At 32.0% G+C, this 21034-nt stretch overlaps 1 protein-coding gene across 8 annotated transcripts in view; it reads left to right on the top strand.

Annotated features, from left to right (window-relative positions):
* The window catches only part of LOC118187080 (RIMS-binding protein 2-like), a 481618-nt gene that overhangs the window by 313273 nt on the left and 147311 nt on the right, over nt 1-21034 (top strand). The window lies entirely within an intron of this gene.

The raw sequence follows: 21034 nt of genomic DNA, 5'->3' as shown, positions 1-21034 counted from the left end.
CTTGTGTTGCTAATTTGCAATACTTGAGGTTATATTACTGTTAATAATGTAAGAGCTTAACGAAACATTAACTTGTGCACCATATTCTATGTATGATAACAGTGCATAACCTGTAATACTGGAAGTTGTTTCAGTAAATGCGTATCTGCTGGTCACGTTTTTACTTCGGGATGACATTAATCCGTTAGGCACCCCAGCCTTAGGTCAGATGTCATCTTGACGACGAGAAGAATTGGAGTAATTTCAGGTGTGGTGATTACTTAATTAAAACGACGAACAGCTAACTGCTCATCTTTATTTTCCCAGTTTGTCAATCCAGTAAGTTGATTACTGTAGTAAAACGTGATCTCTCGCGATTCAAGGTTATTTTTTATATGTCTAACCTTAAACAGCGTAATTAACCCCTTGAGACCCTATATGTGTACTGGAGATACTTCTAAAAAGAAGTAACTATCATGATAGTTCAAGAAAGGTTGTGTAAAGCTGCTAAATATGCGCCGTAGCACATTTAGTGATACAATATTTTCAGGATAATATTGTATTGTAAAGAGGTCTGTATGCTAGGCCACGCGTATTGTGCGTCCTGCTTACCTTCTACCACCGAAGAGAACGTTTGAATTGGGTACTTAGTCATGTAAACTAAACTGGAAATCAGTAGAGGTCTCTTCTGCTCATTGGCGAGTCCCTCTTCGCTTTACAGAGTGATTCCCGAAGTGTTTCTACATGGAGAAAAGTAAGCACTCGATATCTTCCATCTATGATATGGGAAAGGGATACCTTTGGAGAAGGTAGTGTTCTGATATAAGGAGTAGCACATTTTTGGTGTGCGCACAGAAATGTATGCACTGCCACGTGGAACTGTCAATACTCAACGGTACATAAACGACATACTAAGTCCTACTGTTCGTCCGTACGGTGCCACAATTGGCGATATCTTCATTTTGCAAGCAGGTAATGCTCTTCTTTCCACTACTTGCCTCGTGCACCAATTTCTCTTGAAAAAGAAACTATAGTCCAAATGGAATATCCACTATGTTCTCCTAACCTTAATCACATTGAGCATATGTTTGACGCTATCTGAAGGCATACAGTTGAGCTCTTCAAACTAGATAAGCTAAGAACTAATAGTTTATGTGATCAATGGACATTGATGTCCATTCAGCTCTTTGACAACATCATAAATAACATGAGACATCGCTGTTAGGCCTTTATTGTTGTTTGGGATCATCATAGTCACTATTGAAAAATTTCTTGTATTTAACTGGTATGCCCTAATTCAGAAGATTTTATGCTCCTCTTGATATCACCAAGTGTTAATATTCTGTGCAAAAGTTTCTTATGTTTTAAATTACAATTTGTGTAATAAATGTTATCAACAATTTTCATAAATAATTTGTTTACATACTTATTAAGTTATCAGTTTTCTGTTTGTTGCTTAATTTTTGGAAATCAGTATAAAATACACTAATGCCCAAAAGTTAAGCATAATCTCAATGTATTTGTGAATATTTCACGAATCAAAAGCTGGATTGGAATGGAACTTATTGTGAATCTGTAATAATAAATACAACATAATAAACCATTGTATAAACTAACTGTATAAATAAATTTTGCGCTGCGTGCTGACTCTAACAGCAGCATAAACATCATATCGATTTTGGCTGTATTCCATGTGCTACCATGATCATTATCACCATAATGAACCCTACTTCAGAAGTACACTAATTTCTTCCCCTGAGCGCACCTCGCATATCTTAATATGGAAGTCATATCTGAGTGCTTTGATATCTATTGTTTACATGGACAGCTTCGGTTTGAAGAAAATGATAGGCTGTTTAAAGGATGCTCAGTAATTTGTGAATATGAACAGTAGATACAGGATATCTCGAGAAGTTAACACTTTGACTACTAACGGGACACATATGTCCCACTAAGAGGAACTTGTTTGCCCTCGAAATCGATTGAGATTTTTGTCCAAATCTAAGCTAAATATAAGGTTTCTTTTTTAACCCTTTAACTAATAATGGGACATATATCTACCCCACTAATTTTACCTTTTTTATGACACATTTAGTTCATGTGAATAAAAAACGGAGTAATATTTTTAATTCGTAGTCAAAGGGTTAAACATCACATTCAGTATATCGTCTTTGTCCTACTATCAGTAGTAGAACCTTTGTCATAAAAGGTAGATGTCTATGCAGCTGTCACGGTTTAATAAATTAAAAATAGCGTGTTCTCATAATCCGTATATAGTGGTGTGAAGAGAATCACTGTACAGACTAAATCTAGACACTAGTCTAAGTCTAGAGAAATCTAGACAGACTAAGTCTAGACATCTATATATTTAGTCTAGACTATAGACTAAGTCTAGACAGACTAAGTCTAGATTTATAATGCATAAATAAGTCCTAGTGGTTCAGAGACCAATTTCGTTGCTCATAACACTACTAAACCTAAGGTCCTCTCGATCAAAACTGAGACAGAGCTAAGGCAAAGTACACTCATGTCCATAAATTAAGGATAATTCGGAGTCACGCGGAAATCGAACTCTAAAATAAATATATCACCTGTAAAATCATTACACACATCTTCAAGAATCATATGCAAATTTCAGGAAGTAACCAGATGACACCGATGGTAGGTCACAATGACGAGAGCGTAAGAGAGTGATATGTAAAGAATACAGGCAAAGAAGTAAAATTGTTCGCAGGCGCTTTATAAGCATTTCAGTGCAATAACGGAATAGTTATGACACAAAGGACGCATTCGGATGATTTTTTACGTGGTAGAATTAGCGGTCGTCTGAAATGTGGGCGTACCCAACTGGAAATATCAGATAAACTTGGAATTGCCCATAGTGTCATCTCCAGGCTTTGGCAACGATTCCAAGATGATGGTAATGTTAGTAGACGTTACAGCACAGGTCGCCCCAGAGTTACAACGCCGATTGAGGACCGGTATTTGGCAGTTACTACCAAAAGAAACAGGCGGAGCACAGCCTCAGACCTCTCTCTTCAGCCACTGGTACGACAATTTCAAGGAAGACCGTGTACAGACGCTTAGGGCAGATTGGTCTATATGCTCGTAGACTTGTCAGATGCGTTCCACTTACTGCAACTCACTGTCGCTTGCGGTTAGCCTGGAGTAGAGAGCATGCATTGTGGACACCGCAACAGTGGGCTTGTGTGATGTTTTCCGACGAGTCCAGGTTTAGCTTGCAGTCTGATTCTCGCCGGACTTTCATATGGAGAGTTTCAGGTACCCGTTACCACCAAGAAAACATCATTGAACGACACCGTTACGGTGGTGCAGGAGTGCTCATTTGGGGTGATATTATTCTGGGTTCTAGAACTCACCTGCATGTTCAAATTGGAACCATGACAAGCCAAATCTCTCGGGACGTCATTCTGGAACAACATGTACGCTTGTTTCGGGGCGCCATGGGCGCACAATTTGTGTTTATGGATGGCAATGCCTGTCTTCACCGTGCAACATCGTAAGCGAATGCCTTCAATCGGAGGATATCACCCATATGGACTGGCCAGCATTCTCACCGGACTTGAATCCAGTAGAGCACGTATGGGATATGCTTGGCGGACGAGTTGCAGCCCGTCAACCTCCTCCTACATGTCTACCGGAACTTCGGAGAGCATTGCTTATTGAGTGGTGTAATATCCCCTAAGATCAGATCGATAATTTGATACTCAGCATGCCTAGACATACAATGTATTAACAATCATACCAACCATGTAATATTGGTTTTTCGTAAATAGGTTTGTTTTGTAATTTGCTCCAGGGAGAAAAATCGCTAATTTGTTTTATAATATCAAACATATAGTATCTTTTTTTACTCTTTTCCTTTTGTTTAATAAATAAGCTTTACAAATAAGTCAAATTTGTTTTGCTTCTAACTCTTCCTTTGCCTGATTTTGCATTATCCTTAATTTATGGACATGAGTGTATTATAGGCATATGCTTTGTACAGTCATTAGATTTGTCGAAGTAGTAGACGTGAAAATGTGCAGTGCTCTTATCGGTATTCAAACTCCGGATCTTCCGATGGCAGCCGAACGTACTTTTCAATTACACCTCGAAGGAGGGATTTCGCTTAACTCTCTGTAAACAGTTTGCGTCAAAGCAGCTGCTCATATTTTGATTATCAGTTTTCCAAAGAGTGTTCTTGTAGATGCTGAGCAATCAATCTCACATATGGCTACTAGGAAGGGTTTGTACGCCTGGATGACCTTGTGACGCTCTTCGTTTAACCTTTACTGTGTTTGGAATTTCTTACCAATCTAGATATTGCGCATTGTGGAGTATTCCATTCCGTAAAAATTTCCGTCAGCAATTATCCTGATTCCTTTATTCTGATTATTATATTCTTTCAGATAAATAAGAAGAAAAGAAAAAACGAAAACAGGAAAGAAAATGAGGAAAAACCAAAATGGCATCTTTTGACGTAATCTTCAGTAATGATAATATTACTCTCCACAAAAGCTATAAAAACCAAAAAACTGAAATATAATATGCACTTCATGGTTAGATGTATTTATGTCCTTATTTTACCTATATCATGAACTGATAAGGTTTCCAAGACAATAGAAATTGTCTAGGATTATTAGGAAATTACATGCAAATTTCTTCATTTTTATTTTTTACTAACTCTTGCTTAACTTTCAGACACCAGTTCATAATCTTTCATATTTAAAAAAAATACTGTAAACATTAGACCATTCCAGATATTCACATTAATCTTGTTTAGGTAGGATAATCTTATCTTCTTATTTCCTTTAATGTTTTTCCAGACAGTGAAATGATGATCAGAATGCATAAAATGGATTGTCTGGCTTAATGTAGCTAATTTTATGTTGCATTCATCATTAAATAACATATACTATATTGCTGCCAAATGCACCATTTCATTTCTCAGATATCTCGGCCTGATTATTCAAAGTAAGGAAGAAGTTATATTCCCCCCCCCACACACACACACACAAAAATTATATACAGCTTTAAAAGAATGATAAAGTGCAGCTAAGGAAATATAATTAAATAAAAACCTTTTCGAGAGTACTATTTAAACAATGTATTACTGTAATACTATCAAACGTATCTTGACAGTAGAAACCTTTAAAATTCATCGACTTTTTTATTAAATTATTCAGTTGCGAATATTTGTAAAAATGTCGGTTATGATTCGTAAGGAATTTTGTTTTCATGTTAATATTTACCAAATAATACTCGGATTTATCCCTCAACTGCATTCTTGCATTTGTTAGTTCAGGTTAAATATTATGTTACACATGGTTCAGTTATATTTGATTAAGATTACAGTTTAGATGTACAAAGCATTACAAACAAATTGCACGACTGATATGTTTTAAATGGCTGGTCATAGTTTTGACGTCATAAATAAATGAAATAAGGTAAACGTTTAGGTTATGGCAAGTCTGCTCAACTGACATCTTCATAAAATTATACAGAATCAAATTTTTATAAGAATTTTCTGTGAAAGATATTCTGATATGAAAGCTACTCTGATTGTAAAATTGGTAGTTATCCTACCAATGACATTTTATTAATATATCTGATTGTGAAATTGATAGTTATCCTAGCAAAGACGAAAGGTCCGCATGTGGTCTTGAAGAAAAAAGAAATTTGAAATTAAAATTTATAGAGTAATGTTCCCATTTGGTAAAAGATATTTTTAGAAAGCTGTTTACAAAGGCTTAACATGAGCAAAGGCTTAACAAACATGAACAACTTTACAAAGGCTTAACATAACATCTTTAGTAACATTTGCGTAAAGATCCTCAAAGTTGTAATTAATGTTATCTTAAATAGCATTAATCTTATTAAAAAAGGAATTTCTTTCTTTATAGAAGTAATTAGCTATGTAAAAGGTTTTCTCACTCTGATTTATTTTCTTTGGACCTTTTATAAAAATTTGTATTCGTAAATTTTTACTAAATATCGCAAAACCAAATTTCTGACTGTTGTAATTACACTTTTTCATTTGTTAGGTTGGAAGCAGGCTCTACACCCAACCAATCAAGCGATATTTAGCCAAGCCGAGCAGTCATTATAAAACACTTGCATAACGCAATTATGTAGGCTTCTTCAGTTTTTTAAACTACTAAATAAATTAATTATATAAATTATATAAAATTTTCATTTTGCCTATTTATATGATGCATTACTAAAAGTGTATATTATCATTTATATGATGCCGCATTAACCTTTATAACACAGTACTCCTCTGTATGAAGTCACATTCGTTACTACACATAAAGGCCAAAGATTATGGCGATTTCTCCGTTATCTCTTATCTAAGAATTCGTCTTTCATGCCTTTAATCCAGTAAAATGTAGAGATAAGATCGTTTTATTCTGCAAACATTGAAACGCATTGATAAATTATTGTAAATTCCAGCTTTATCACCGTTCTTTAAAATACATTAAAACGAGCACGTGCAATTGATACAATTTCCATCTTCATCATTTTGAATCAGGATCATGAGAACATAATGGTATTTTAAACTGGGAATTATACATGTCGTGGTAACTGTGTAAGGTATGTCTCCCGCTTTCTTATCATGCCTTCGGGGTGTAATGGCAAGCACGCTCGGCGCGTATTCGAGAGATCCGTGGTTCGAGCCCCGGTGAGGGCATTGCCATTTTTCACCTCGTCTGCTTCGAAGCAACTTAATATCTCTATAACTGCATATTGATTTTATAACATTCGAGATATTAACCATGTATAAAGTTAGAGACACGTATGAAGTTATTTATAAAGCAAATTAAAATTGCAGATTTTGGTCATCTCACAAGTATCAGGACAAAATCTTACTCTCTAGTCTCCTTTGTGAACTAGGTCAGTGTTCAAATATATGCTAGTTTCAAACAAAGCTAATAAAAACTATACAACCTTGCTAAAATTGATGTGAATATTCATTTTATTTTAAATCAAATTAATTTTAGAATTTTTAGGAGTACGTATTTGGAAGACTAAAATAAGTACAAGTAACATAAACTCATGCAACCCTCTTTCTCCTTAGGTTATAATTTTACACGAGAAAGATGTATGTGAAAATTTTTCTCCCAGAATTGAGATACCTTCTTTGAATTAATACATCTTTTTCTTAAATGATACAAAAAAATGGCTCAGTGCTGTTATAAATATTCGGAGAAATAATTACAGAACAGACATTTTAATGGTTTCTAGTGAAAACAATATTTACGAAGCTGTGGTATATATATGTTCTTTAGATATGTAGCAAAAACGATTTCAGTACCGTATTGCAGATACATGTTGCTTTTCGGTTCATTGTAAAACGATCGATAATATCTGTCTCATATCATATGCTAATTTAAAATATCATATGCTCATGATTGTATACAATTTGACAAAAATTCGTATCATGCTGTTTTGTAATGCATAATTGAAGGATATTTTAGTGATCCGTAGACTATCTTCTCTATCTTTTTATTAATTTAAATTATTCTTTCAACTTTGCTTAGCTTTGCATTATCATTTTTAAATACATGAATATCAATCACATTACGAACTACTACCTAAAATAGATTTAATAATAGTAACTACACTTTTCATTGCTTTGAATGGGACTAGAGTACAGTATTCACTAACAGACTAGATTACTAATCACACCCTATAGGAGATAGTCCCTCTATTATGAAATAAGAACCGAGCGACATCAGTATATACTTCGTACGATTAAATATTTTATATCAATAGTTTAACTGTTTCGTCCATCTCTTAAAAATATAGTTAAAGGGGGGAGGGGAGGAAGAAAAAGGAAAAAGTGAAAACATCTATAATAAAATGTTTGCAATGGGAATTTAGTTGCAAAGGTCACTTTGCTTAGGTCCCTTTTGAGCGGTCAATTCGCTGCACACTAGTAATTCGTTCGGTCCGATGTTCTAATCTCGCGAACTGGCTGGCTGCATGGGTGTTTTTGTGGTTTTTTCCCGTGTGTAACGTGTATAAGAACCTGTTTCCCTTAGAATTTCTCCACGAAAGCATCTCTCCCTTTAGCCTTCGAGTGCGTTGCCATAACCAAATAAATCAAATTATTTTGATAACTTACAAAACATTGAATGATAGAAAAAATTCAACAGTTTAAGCACCCAAGATAACTACTTTACGTCAAGGCTATTACATCAACCAGGATAGATAGCAAAACTTGTCTTTTGATATTAGGGTAGGCAGACACAAAGGCGATACGCATAAGGACTGACAGATAAAAATAATGATAAAATACTAATACAAACTATTTTCGTCCTCTCTCTTATTCATTGTAGTTTCATATATATCGCACGAATAGTTTAGTAGTTAAGACCGTTGAACACTGGGAATTCGACCCGGGTTCGATCACAAGCGAACGAGCTGGCTGCATGGTTCATTTTCGTGGTTTGCCCGATGTGTAACATGAGTATGGGAGAGTTTCGCTTAAAAAGTTCTCCACGAAGGCATCCCTCCTTTTAGGCAGATACCTTTTGTGTGCTTTGCTGTATTCAAATAATCTAACTTGATTTATAGGTCTCGAAACTGAATCTCCGGCAATAATTCATAACGCACCATTGCGTTTAAGACCTTCATTGAGCTCGTTTTTTTACAAATTTGGAGAAAGAAATCATATTGCACATAGATTATTTATATGGTCTCTGTATACTCTTGCATTTAGTAGCTTTTAGGCTTTATATTTCAATGGTAGGATTTGATGATGATGATAATGATAATTTTACTTCTCTGAGTCTAGTCTGTTAAAACCAAAATTTAATAGCTGTTTATTAAGAGTAAGTGTTACTTCCAGTAGTTCTTAAACATAAAATTTAATTTTATTTTAAAATATCATACTGAAACTTCTAATTTCTTTATAAAAGTGTAATTACATTAATTATTTCAATTATTATTTAATTATTTAACTAAATTTTTAATTAAAATTCTTCTTTTAATTAAAACTTTAATTTTTAAACAACTATTTCATAAATATTTATACAATTTTTGATTTCATACAAGTTATTATAAACTAAAATGCCGTACTAATCGTACTATTTTTAAATGCCAACGATGCATTAACGCTAGTGCAATAAAACTTGAAGTGAAGGCATGAGAAAATAAGTAGTACTAGAAGTTGTCTTTTAATCGCATTGTTTCAGTGCATCTACTAAAATGCCCGGAATACTGAATAGTATTGAATAATAGAATTATTCAATACTATTAATTTAAACAGAAATATTATGGTTATCTACATTTGGAAACGAAATACAGCAGACTTTAAAGTTTTATTCAGAAGATTTTTAGTTTAAATTTTGGCCTAAGCTTATTCAAACAAACGTATGCAGTTCTCTATATAAAATGTGCTTAAAAGAAATTAGACGTCTAAATCTCTTGAGCGTCCTTGTTTAGTTGTTCAGGGTTTCTTTTATTCAAGTCATTTGTGGTTAAAGTTTCAAAAAGAAATGAAACAAAGGAGTCTGCAAACTAGATTGATATTCATCGTGTAATATCTTTTAGATAAACTGAACAAACCTGTACTAGCTAATTATATAGAAAGTTCGAATTATTAAGTTATTACTTATTCTGTTAAAGCTATTTTAACCCCTTCCTTCTCGCTCCCGTCAAAATTACAGGGTGAGGTTGCGCCCTCTATTTCTGGTATCCGTCATGCTTCCGAGCTGGAGTGTCCAAAAGAAATGCACCAAAATGATTAAAAGGAATCCATTTCTTACACACGGGAAAATTTTTATTTCTTGTTTTACCTATTTTCTTTATTTTAAGCTAAAAAATTTCAAAAAGGAAAAAAAAAGAGTTAAATCTATATTGTTCATACAATTGTTTTTAAACAATTTTCTTGAATTAAAAACATAAACACTTTTTTACTGTTTTCTTGAAAATCTACTATCATTAAGGGGTAATAAAGCAGTCTCTAAATAAGAAATATTGGCTGAAAAAATAAAACTTACCAAAATTATGTGATTTAAATCGTTTCCACTCTAAGAAAAAGCACTGAATTTAGTTTACCTATAAAATTAAAACAAACGTAAAATTCCGACTTAAAAGATAATAAAAGTATCTTTTAGAAATTTAATACGCATATACGGTTTTAGAAATATTTATAGTCTTCGTATGTTTAAATTAATGATATATCGTATTATTTGATTTCCTCTGAATGTCTTTTTGTTTGTTTCGCTATGTCAGCGATAGGGAATATTTTTCTGTTCGAAACTTCTTTTATACAAGTGCTATGTAAAACATTTAAGTTTCGTATATTTTTACTAAAATGCACGGTAACGAAATTTGTCGTGTTCTGAATATCTGTTATTAAACTTGGAGGAATTTTTAATCAATGTCTTGTGCATTACATTTCGAATGTAATGGACAAGACATTAAAAATGAAACATATACTCTTGAGTGCATATAAACATATTTATGCTCCTTTAAACTGTCAAATTAATCATTTTTAACTTTTCTGCTATTTTGTATTAGCATTTAGTTGTAAGTCTTTTTCCTATCTACGAGTTTATTTGTAAACTTCAATATAATGCAAAGGTTATGCATTGTACTGTACCTTTTTTCGAGACAAAGAAGTTTCATATGGTATTGTCGAAGTTAATGATTTTAATGAATGGTAACCATTCTTTTGTTACTTAACTGTCGAAATTATTTTATAAATTTTGACGACAAAGAAAGGGAGAACACGGAAGTTTTAAGTATGCGAACACGGCGTGATAGCTCCATGTCACTTAGAATTCGTACCTGACAGTAGAAGCAACTTCTAATCTAATAATATATTCGTTAATAGCGTCGATAGCCTCTTATTATTCCGCCCTGAAACGTTTAAATTTAACGAGGAAAATATGCTAAACTTATGACCTTCTGCAATCTTATATAATAGAACCAATTTTGAAATAAACTAGCTAAAATACAGTTAAAAAGCATTTTGTTACACAACCGTCCGATTCTTCTACACGTCCAAATGTATCTCCAATTATTTATAGTGTGGAAATAAATTTTAATGAAAGATTAAATTCTTATTATTCCAAATGAATTACTCTCACAGAATTGAATTCTGGTTACATTATATTCACATGGAAATATGCTGTCCCAAGCTGATGAATATTCTGCTATCTATCTTTCTATAGTGATGCTTTACGTACTTCATTATAAATAGCAGTTTAATTAGAATTTCAATTTCGAACAGTATAGACAGTATAACAGAGACTATTGTAAATCGCCATTTTATTAAAATATTTGAATGCATTTAAGCGCCTCTAAAGTGTATTTCTGTCATTTGGTAAAATAATATATATTTATTGAATTCAAACAAATATTTCCTCAATTTATTTAAATTTTGCATTTTGTTGGTATAACTTTAAGGCAAATTATTAATTGTTATTTGCGATATATTATAAATTATTAATTGTTATCACTGGCAAATTTATCTATAGGTTCTTTTTTTTTTTTTTTTTTTTTTTTTTTTTAAATAACAGCCAACATAAAAATCCAGTGGTGAGCAAATGGTGACTCTTGGGCCACGTAATGCTTGTGACGTCATTTTCTGCGGACCGCAGCTAGATTAACAAAATTTTTTGTATCATGTTAATGTCGTCCTGACTTACATTATATGAAATTTAGAAAAGAATTGCCACAGTACTACATTCTATAATTTTTTACTTACCTGTAATATGTGTGGCACAGAACTGACTATTTGCCTAAGGAAATGTGTCTTTGTGGAGGACATTCTAAGGAAAATGGATTGTATTCACATTACATATGAGGAGAAAACAGCCATGCAGCCAGCCTGGATCGAACTTGCAGCATTCATCGGTCTTAACTATGTATTAGGCCACTGAGGGAGCTCTGAGTTACAGAAAATGCACGTTTAAAGAATACTTAAACTTCGCTATTATAAGTAACAGATGATATGTGGTACATTTTTGTGGCGTAAAAATATAAGATTTTTTCAACCATGCAAATTGGTTCTTTCTTCTTTAAACGCCTTATATTATTACGTGTCTTTCCCTTATTTTTATTCGAAGGCCATTTGAGAATCAAAAATAACCAGGATTCTAATATTTATAAGTAACACTAAAACGGCTTTTCGAACGGCAGGTACTTATTAATAATCTTATCAGCTAAAAATATCAAAATGATTCTAATAAATATATTGGCTTCCTCTGTTTTTAAAAATTATATTACGAATCAGAAATATTTACAGACTGCACGTATGTAGCAAAGAATTAACGAATATCGGTGCACCAGTTTAGTTTATATTTTGTGGCTGTCGAAAGATTTATTTGGGTAATTTTGTAGCATTTTATACAGAGTTGATATATGCGCATAGGCATAATTAATACGTGCACTATAAATAATATTTTAAGATGTACTTTAAAATATTGTGAGGCAAAAACTCCTGTTCGACCCAGGTAGCCAGTTCACATCCTAAACTGGGACTGGATATGTGCAAAGGTTGGGCACCTCTGTACAACTGTTGTTTCAAAGCATTCTCTGTATTGTTTATGAATTCAAATTATTAAACAAGAAGACATTATACATACTATATAAGAGAATTGCTAATGTATTTTGCAATTTAGTGTCTTTAATAACAAAAACTGTTTAGAAGCATAATATTGGTCGCATAGCGATGTAATGTAAGGCATAGAATTAGTAATATAGAGATTAGATGCTAGCTGGTAACATAAAAACGCTTTTAATTTTAAGATCTTATAGCTCTTCTAAATTTAGTAAAATTAAATTAGTCCTCTTAAGTAAAACTTTATCTCTTTATATAACAGTTCCTGAAAGGATAAGTTTTATTGTTTATTATATGAATAATTTAAGATATATTTCTAATTCGTAAGAGGAAGTCAATTAAGCATTATGTGAATCGAAGTGGGAGCATGTCATACTTTTACTATTTTCCTTTGGTGTAAAAAAACGATAATAGCTAGCAAAACAACGTTTTTGCTGAAAATTAATTTATGCAATTCGTAAAAATGTTTTTGTCACTAGTTTTGAAAAACAAAATATATTTACTCGTGTTTCGCATATAAAAATGTTAAACGTACAGATGGTCATTGGGCGGTTACAAATTGGAAATAAAACAGTAGACATATCTGCTTTGAAGCGAATGAAAGTAGACGCCCATTACTAAAAATACTAAGTAAAAGCCTAATGAACTGTAAAATTAAGTATTACAGATATAATAACAGGTTTACGCAGGACTTTATTTTACATTTATGCTAAAATAAGTTCTAGATTACCCGATAAATCACAAAATGCGTTAACTTGTTTTAAATGCTAGTATTTAAATAAAATGAAAACATCGTTCATTTAATTACATTAAAATGCTTCATTATTTTTTTAACTTTTACTTCAAATTGATCTGTAAAACTGAAACATATAGCTTTAAATTTGCTAGCTAGAATCGCAGTCATTGTGCAAAAAATCTTAGCGAATCATTTCTCCTTCCAAAACTGCTTCTGGCTCACTAAAGGCTGAGCGGTAAAGTCGCTGAACTATGGGAATTCGAACCGGGTTTAAATTCCGACGAAAGGATTGGATGCATGGGATTTTCATGATTTTCCGAATGCGGATAGCCATTTTCCTTACAAAGCTTTCCACGAAGGCATTTAGCTTAAGCTGGTAGCCCTCGCATGGTTTGCCATAATCAAGCAAGCTAGACCAAAACTGCATCTGAAAATAAAAACCTCCTGGCACAGAAAGAACACTTTTTAAAGAAAAATATAAAATGTTTATATCCAATACAGAAAGAACACTTTTCCAAGGACACCAATAAGATTTATATCACAAGGTTTATTTAGTACATTTAAAATTACAAAAATTTTAAAAGAATCCGTTTTGAAAGAATTATGGTTAACGAGTTGTTTATAATCCAAGAAATTTTAAATTAATGGGATAAAAAAGTGCTTATTCTTTTCGATATCGACTAGTATACTTCCTTTTCATTTTAATCTTTTGCTACCATCCGTGTCTGGAAAAAATACTGTCTAGAATGATTTGATGAACGGATATTAGAGGCTTTTACGAAATATTCGTTGTAAATTTGAATAGAATGTTGTTAATTAAATTGATATATTTAAATAAAATATAAGAAGTTAAATTTTACAAAATGTATCCCACACTCAAATATCATTCCTTTTGTACGTTTGCTTTATGATTTCACATTCATTATTTTAACAATAAGAAATTCACATCCATTATTAATATATTATAATAAATAAGCCTAATGACTTCTAAACCGGTTTCGCAAAAACAGTTATTTCTGCCCAGGATTATGTAGTTTGTACGAAGCAGTTAGAAAATAAATAGCATCTAAAAAATGTTTGACAAGGTATATTTATTGTTGGGAACAATACAATTTCAAAATCTGTGATCCCATTTAGAAGAAAAAATACAGAGAAAGGTCGATAGCATTATTTATTTGAAAGGAAGATTTCAAAGAATTCTCATAATACGATGAAAAGCGTAAAATAAGCATATTAGATAATAATTCACCTCGATCAGTAACTTCATAATGGATTTAGATTTTGTTTGCTTGTACGAGGTTATTTTATAATTTTCATTTGCATTGTGTCTGCGCCTTTTATTTAAGAAAGTTCATTGAATTACGAAGGTGGGAAAGCAACAATTTCTTCTGTTGTAACTTGACGTACCCGCTTATCCAGAAATACTAAAAAATCAAATATAACTTAATTTGCACAAATTGTGTAGAGTTTATCACTGACCAAATCTTGATATTTCCCAATACATACACTCAATGTAAAATAAGATTTTTCAAGTCAGAATATTCGGTTTTATTGAGACTGTTATCGGTTATTTGAACTCTTGTATCTGTTAATACTAAGCAAAAATTAAAAGTAACAAATTACATTATGCTTGAATCAAAACCTGCAGATAGCTTAAACCTGCTGAAAACATTTATGGTAAAATAAGTTCTAGATTACCCGATAAATCACAAAATGCTTTAACTTGTTTTAAATGCTAGTATTTAAATAAAATGAAAACGTTGTTCATTTAATTACATTAAAATGCTTCATTAGTTTATCCCAAGTCAATTTTTTACTATCTGGCATGGTGTAATGTGTCAAGAAATAGTAATTGTTAGTAAGAAATTTTGCTTGCAGCAACATCATAAAACAAACATTACCTTTATTCCAAATTACATCCAAAGTGAAAAGAAGAATAACAGGTACAGAAATTTTAGCGATAATTGTTTACTGAAGAAGAATGTGTCAAGAAACAGAGCAGCAATAATTAGACCGCATCTAAAACTAAACTAGATTTCAGATTTTTTAAAAATGTTGCTGTAATTGGAAATTATTTTAAAAAAATTTAAGTTTTGAAACAGTTCATATCATTTGATACGTTTAATCGTTTGTGTAGTTTTGAGGTTTTTTTAACCATTTCGTATCTACTGGCTTCTTTGAACTGTATTTCAGCAGCTTTTTCGCGAAACATGTCGAAAAATCTTGCATTGATCCGTCACATAGAAATTTTACTTATCATTTTAATCTGTAAAACTTCATCCATTGAAATGCTAAATCTTATTCTAAAAAAACTGAAAAAAGAAAATTAAACAAACAAACAAAAACAAAAAACAAAAAAAACACATGTGCTTGAGATGTCCTGCTGTTGCAGTGAAATTCCTATGCAATGAATTTGAGATGTATGTGTTTTAAGAGCTCCTGATTCTATAATTATTTCGCTAGGTTTATTAATTTTATCTTTTATCTTATCTCGAAATAAAACTATTAATGGCTGTGCTTCTTGCTTAGCAAAGGGAATTATGAATTCATCTCTAAGAATCCCAGTAAATTAATATGAATCCTTACTCGAGCGCATCGCATCCTCATCTGTGTATGCTAGCAATATTCTGTGGGGAAGACGTTCCTCTCCTGGGCAAAGTTGTGAGAATATATGTAAAGTACTAGTAATACTATACCCAAATTATTTTGAAATATCCTCTCTGTAGAACATATTTCACTGACTGGTAATTTATTAATTGATAAATATTCTTCTAATTTCAGTGTTAGTGATAAATTAGATGCCATCACATTTCTAATATCGTTTAAGTTTTAATATATAACTATTTCAGCAACTCTGACTTCTGAATGTTTAGACTGAGCGATGCAATTTAAATTTGGAACTTATCTTCATTATTGAGGAAAGTTTCTGAAAGCAATAAAGTGCTATATTTTTGAAGAACAGAATACACGAAATTTCTAGCATGTTCTTTTAAACGCTGGGAACCTGAAAATGTCATCGATAATCCTTTAATAGTGATAAAATCAATGAGTTGTAGGTCTAACGTTTCGAGAAGATTAAGTAAAAAGTTGGCGAAATTCTACTTGAAGGATTCACGTTAACTCTTCGACAATGGTCAAATCTTGTATTATTACCAGGGTCAAGATATAAAATCTTTCCGTGATTGTCACTCGCGATAAAGCATAGTTGTTGAGAATGTTTGTTATGATATTCCTTGTTAACTTTGCTGAATATTTCTACTTGTGATTTATGAATTTTCAATGCACCAACAGAGATAGTGAAAGAAAGAAATCATTTAGTTTAATTAGTTTTAAATCATTTGGTTTTAATGCTTTAGAAATGATAGTTTTGTTATTCTATAGTTATAATCGTTGATATCCTCCATTTTGTTGGCGTGCAGACGGATTATTATTATTTTTCACATGTAAGCAGAAGCTTCTATTTTAGTTTTCTTTCCAGTTTGTTTTTCTGATAGCGAAGACACCAACCGCAAAAGAATAATTTCAATTTCATCATTTTGTCCGATGTGTATTAATGTTACTATGCATCATTAACCAAACAACTAGAAACGTCAGTTTTATTTGTTATGAGGTAATAATATTCAAATGAATATTATTTCATATGCCAAACTACCAGTATAGAATGAATGAATTTTGAAGTTTTGGGTAAACAAACGGATTTTGGATTATGATAGCCAATGTGGTAACTAAGCTCTCAGTTTTCTTCCTTGTAGAAGTTTAACTTCAGAAAGATCGTTTATAAAATAAATGAGAATTATTGGTAAGTCTGAACATGGCAACTCGAACAGCCTGGCAATCGAAAAACAAGCCGGCGTGCATTTGTTGATAGATACTAGATTTCGCTGCGCCTATATCGTTGTTGCGACTATTGCAGATTATCCCACTCTCAGAACAAAAGCCATGTAAAGAAACTGAGTCAAATGCATAGTACTGGAAACTCGTTAAGAGGCAGACGGTTTATTTATTTATTATTTTTTCATGTGAGTAGTCCCCACTCATTTTACTTCGAAGCATTCAAAATTTCGTAATCTTTTCAAATTGAGACACCTTCTCTATAGAAATTTCCTTTCAGGAAAAATATACAAAAATACAAGGAAAGATGCAATTAAAATGCATTTTCCATGACGGAAAGAGCACTGATAAATTTTTTCTTCCCAATATCTAACGAAATTTTAATTTTTATCCGAAACCTTACAATTGATATACAACGAGTAACAAACAGTGCACTTATCTCCCATTTTTTGTGGTAGTTATGGTAAAATATTGGATCTTCCTATAAATAATGCGGGTTTTTACTTATTTTATTTTTCAAAATTAAGATAAAGTTTTTTTTTAATCTAAAATACATTCTTCTTCATTCTTCGCTAGTTCCTCAACAGTCATACAGAATTTTATTCCACCACGGTTTGCAGGATATCCTCGTTGAACTTTACAGATCGAAAAGGCTTTTTTCTAAGCTGTAGTTTCCGACGCGGATTTTTTAGAACCACCGTTGAGACTTGCTTATATTTGTTAGATCTCCATATGGAGATTAATATTGAATTAATATTACTATTAATAATTGTTTAACTGATCTCATCAATCAAAATATGCTGAATATGTTCCTTTGACGCTTAGCTTTGAAAAAATAATTGTTAAAATCGAACAGCAGGATTTAAAACTTGCACTAAGCTAGGATTATTACCCGCTTTTATAACAGGTTGATGCAGATAGTTTATTCCATCCCCTCTCCGATTTTTGTTCATTATTATGTTATTTAAAATCGGCGTTTAAATCACTATTTTTTCCTTATCTTTGATTGCAATGATTGTACCGTCTTTGAGCCTAATTTATTCTTCATATTTCAGTACAGACTAACAATTGACTACTAGCCCAACAAAAGTCAGCCATTCAGTTATTGTAGCAATGGTAAAAAAAGGATAAGTTATTCAAATACGTTGCAGAGGGTTTATTGTAACACTGATGCGGTCAGATGTGCAGAGATGTGGGAGGACTATAAGAGATAAAAATGAAAATAATTTCATTGAAGCTAAAAGGTCAAACAAGTTTAAAATTTTTAATTACTGTACTTAAAATTTTGAATGAAAACAAATTTCAATTAATGGAATATCGGTATGTCGAAACTCTTGTTATGATGAAGTATGTAAAAATATCATTTCCCATTTTGTGAATGCTATTAAAAATAAATCTTTTTAAAACGTTTTCATCCGGTGATACAGAATAGACTTTAATTAATTTATGTTTTTTGTCTGAATTCTGTATTTGAAATGCTTAATTCTTACACTCTTTATGCTCCGGTAAAATTTAACAATGTTACTAGTACTCTTCCCACCAAAAAACTCACGGTCCAGTTAATTGGATCTAAATAATGTATTGAAAATTATTCTTTAATCATTTAATACCTCTGATATAAAACAAACAAACTTGTTAATGGTTGGTTGCATGGCCTTCTTAATAATAAATGTAAAAATTTTCAACAAAACAAACGGAGTCCAAAAAATTATAATTCTGATTTATAATGTTCTTTGTTTTTACTTCATTTTACGAAGTAAAAAGGAAGTATTGTAATCGCGAAAAGTTTCAGGCAGCATATTTCAACGAAAATATCCATTTTCACCGCTCTCGAATGCAATTTAGAGATGTTTTTGCTTGATATCTGTACGTAAGGACAGAATAAAAGACTCTTTTCCTCCAAAAAAATTATAAAACTGCTTTAAAATGAATTCTGAAGAGAATTTTTCGTGGCGTCTGTGCGAACGTATGTTATCTTATCTCGCATAACTCAAAAACGAGTAGCCTCAGAACGTTGAAATTTTGTATATAGGACTGCTATAACATGTAGATGTGCACCTCGTATTTTGGTTACAATCGGCCGCACCAAACGTATATAAATATATTTATTTATATATCCACTCTGTTACCCGGCTCAGTGATCTCAGTTTCTTTACTCTTACATGTTTGTAAATTGTGCATTTTTTGGTTTAAAAATGATTGAATTATGTTGTTCTTATCTTCCTGTTAAGGTTTTTATACCTTTAGGAAATATGCAAGCAATATTTCTAGAATTATCAACAATTTAAAAGCTGTTTAAGTGCGGTTAAGCCTAATTTTTAAATAACATGGCGGACATGTTTGTTTACATTTGAAACAACAGAATAGTAGATTTGTTGCCAATGTAGTGAGACTAAGCTTCGCAACAACAAAGATAATGCCTTCATTTATTATTACGAATGAAATCATGCTTAATACTTTCTGGAATTTTTTCGAAGAAATAAGTTTTTAAGATTTACTTCGTAATTTTTAATATAGACATTTTGAGTTTTTATGTATTTTTGCCTTGTCGCGAAGTGAGAACTAAATTAATTGAATGAGAAATACTGAATCGTCTGTGAAAAACTGTTTCTTTTTTTGTTTTGTTTGCTTAATTTCTTTTATACATCGTTCTAGATTTATCATAGTATTTGAAGGAAACATGTGGCAACGATTAGATAATTCTTCAAATGATATAAATTTTGTGCATTCTGAGTTATAATATGAACGAAATATAACGCTGTTAAGGGAACCTAGCGCCAGAGTGTCGCTATGGTAAACAAATATAGTGAATTTTATTAAAGAGCGCATTTATTCTATTGCGGTTTACGCGCTATCGACGAAGTAGATTTAATTCAACCCAATAAGTTTAAATGAAATGCAAGAAAAAATGGGGTGTACACATCAGAGTTTTTACTTTTATTAATGAAATTTATACATTTCCATAGTATTTGTAGAGAAACCTCAGATCTGTGTTATTTCTTCTTTGTTCAATCCTGATATGTTCGATTTTTAACAAAAAAATATAAAACATTCTCATGGTATAAAAAGAATAAAATTTTCTTCTTCTTTACAGTCAGAAAATAGATTAATCAAATTGTCTTCAAATTATTTTCCTTCCCTAAAAATTTCAGAATTTTACGTAAGCCAGGTTTAATATAGAATCAAATCACATTCATTATACGGAAGCCTAGTAATAAAAATTAGTTCAAGTATTTATATCTTTTTAGAGACAGATATTGCCTTGCTTCGAGCCGAATAGGAAGGAACGAATAGCCTCGGGAGTCAGATCCATAGTAGCAAAAGTATAGTCTGATTATTTTCTCCACATCAAGTTTTGATCTACTACTTATTCTTACGACTACTAAGGCTGAAAGCATAACCTCGTATACAGAGGAAGTTACGAAAGGACTCTTTATATTTTATGTTTTTATACTGGGTCTTGGGATTTCCTGAACAAAAGTCTAAATTTTCGCATTAGCAAGGATATCAACTTCACTTTTAATGAAGAGGCTATGAAGAGTTTACCTCTTCCTGCTCTTTCGCAGGACTAAGTTCACTTCTGAAGGGAATTTTAAGCTGCTGAAAACTATCGCAGATTTCAGGAAAGTATTCTTCAAAACTCATAACGAGTTAAACTAAATGTCCTACATTAAAAGAGGCAATTGTTTTACACAGCAAAGCTTTCTATGGTTATCACTTTAAGGAAAAAGAAGCATGCAGGGAAGACTTTCTAAAGGAAACTGGATGATAATCACATTATATACGAGGAAAATCAAGATAACGCCCATGCAGCCAGCCCGCTCACTCGTGTTTAAACCTGTGCGAACTTTCAGTGATCTTAACAATTCGACTAATAGTGGGCTAATAGGAGTAGTAGCTGCAGTATT

Source organism: Stegodyphus dumicola, chromosome X1, assembly GCF_044657685.1.
Source record: "Stegodyphus dumicola isolate Sdum_Otavi_A_Nest chromosome X1, ASM4465768v1".
Lineage (NCBI taxonomy): Eukaryota > Metazoa > Arthropoda > Arachnida > Araneae > Eresidae > Stegodyphus > Stegodyphus dumicola.
The sequence above is the reverse complement of the archived record's forward strand: the minus strand, read 5'-3'. Positions and strand labels throughout refer to the sequence as shown.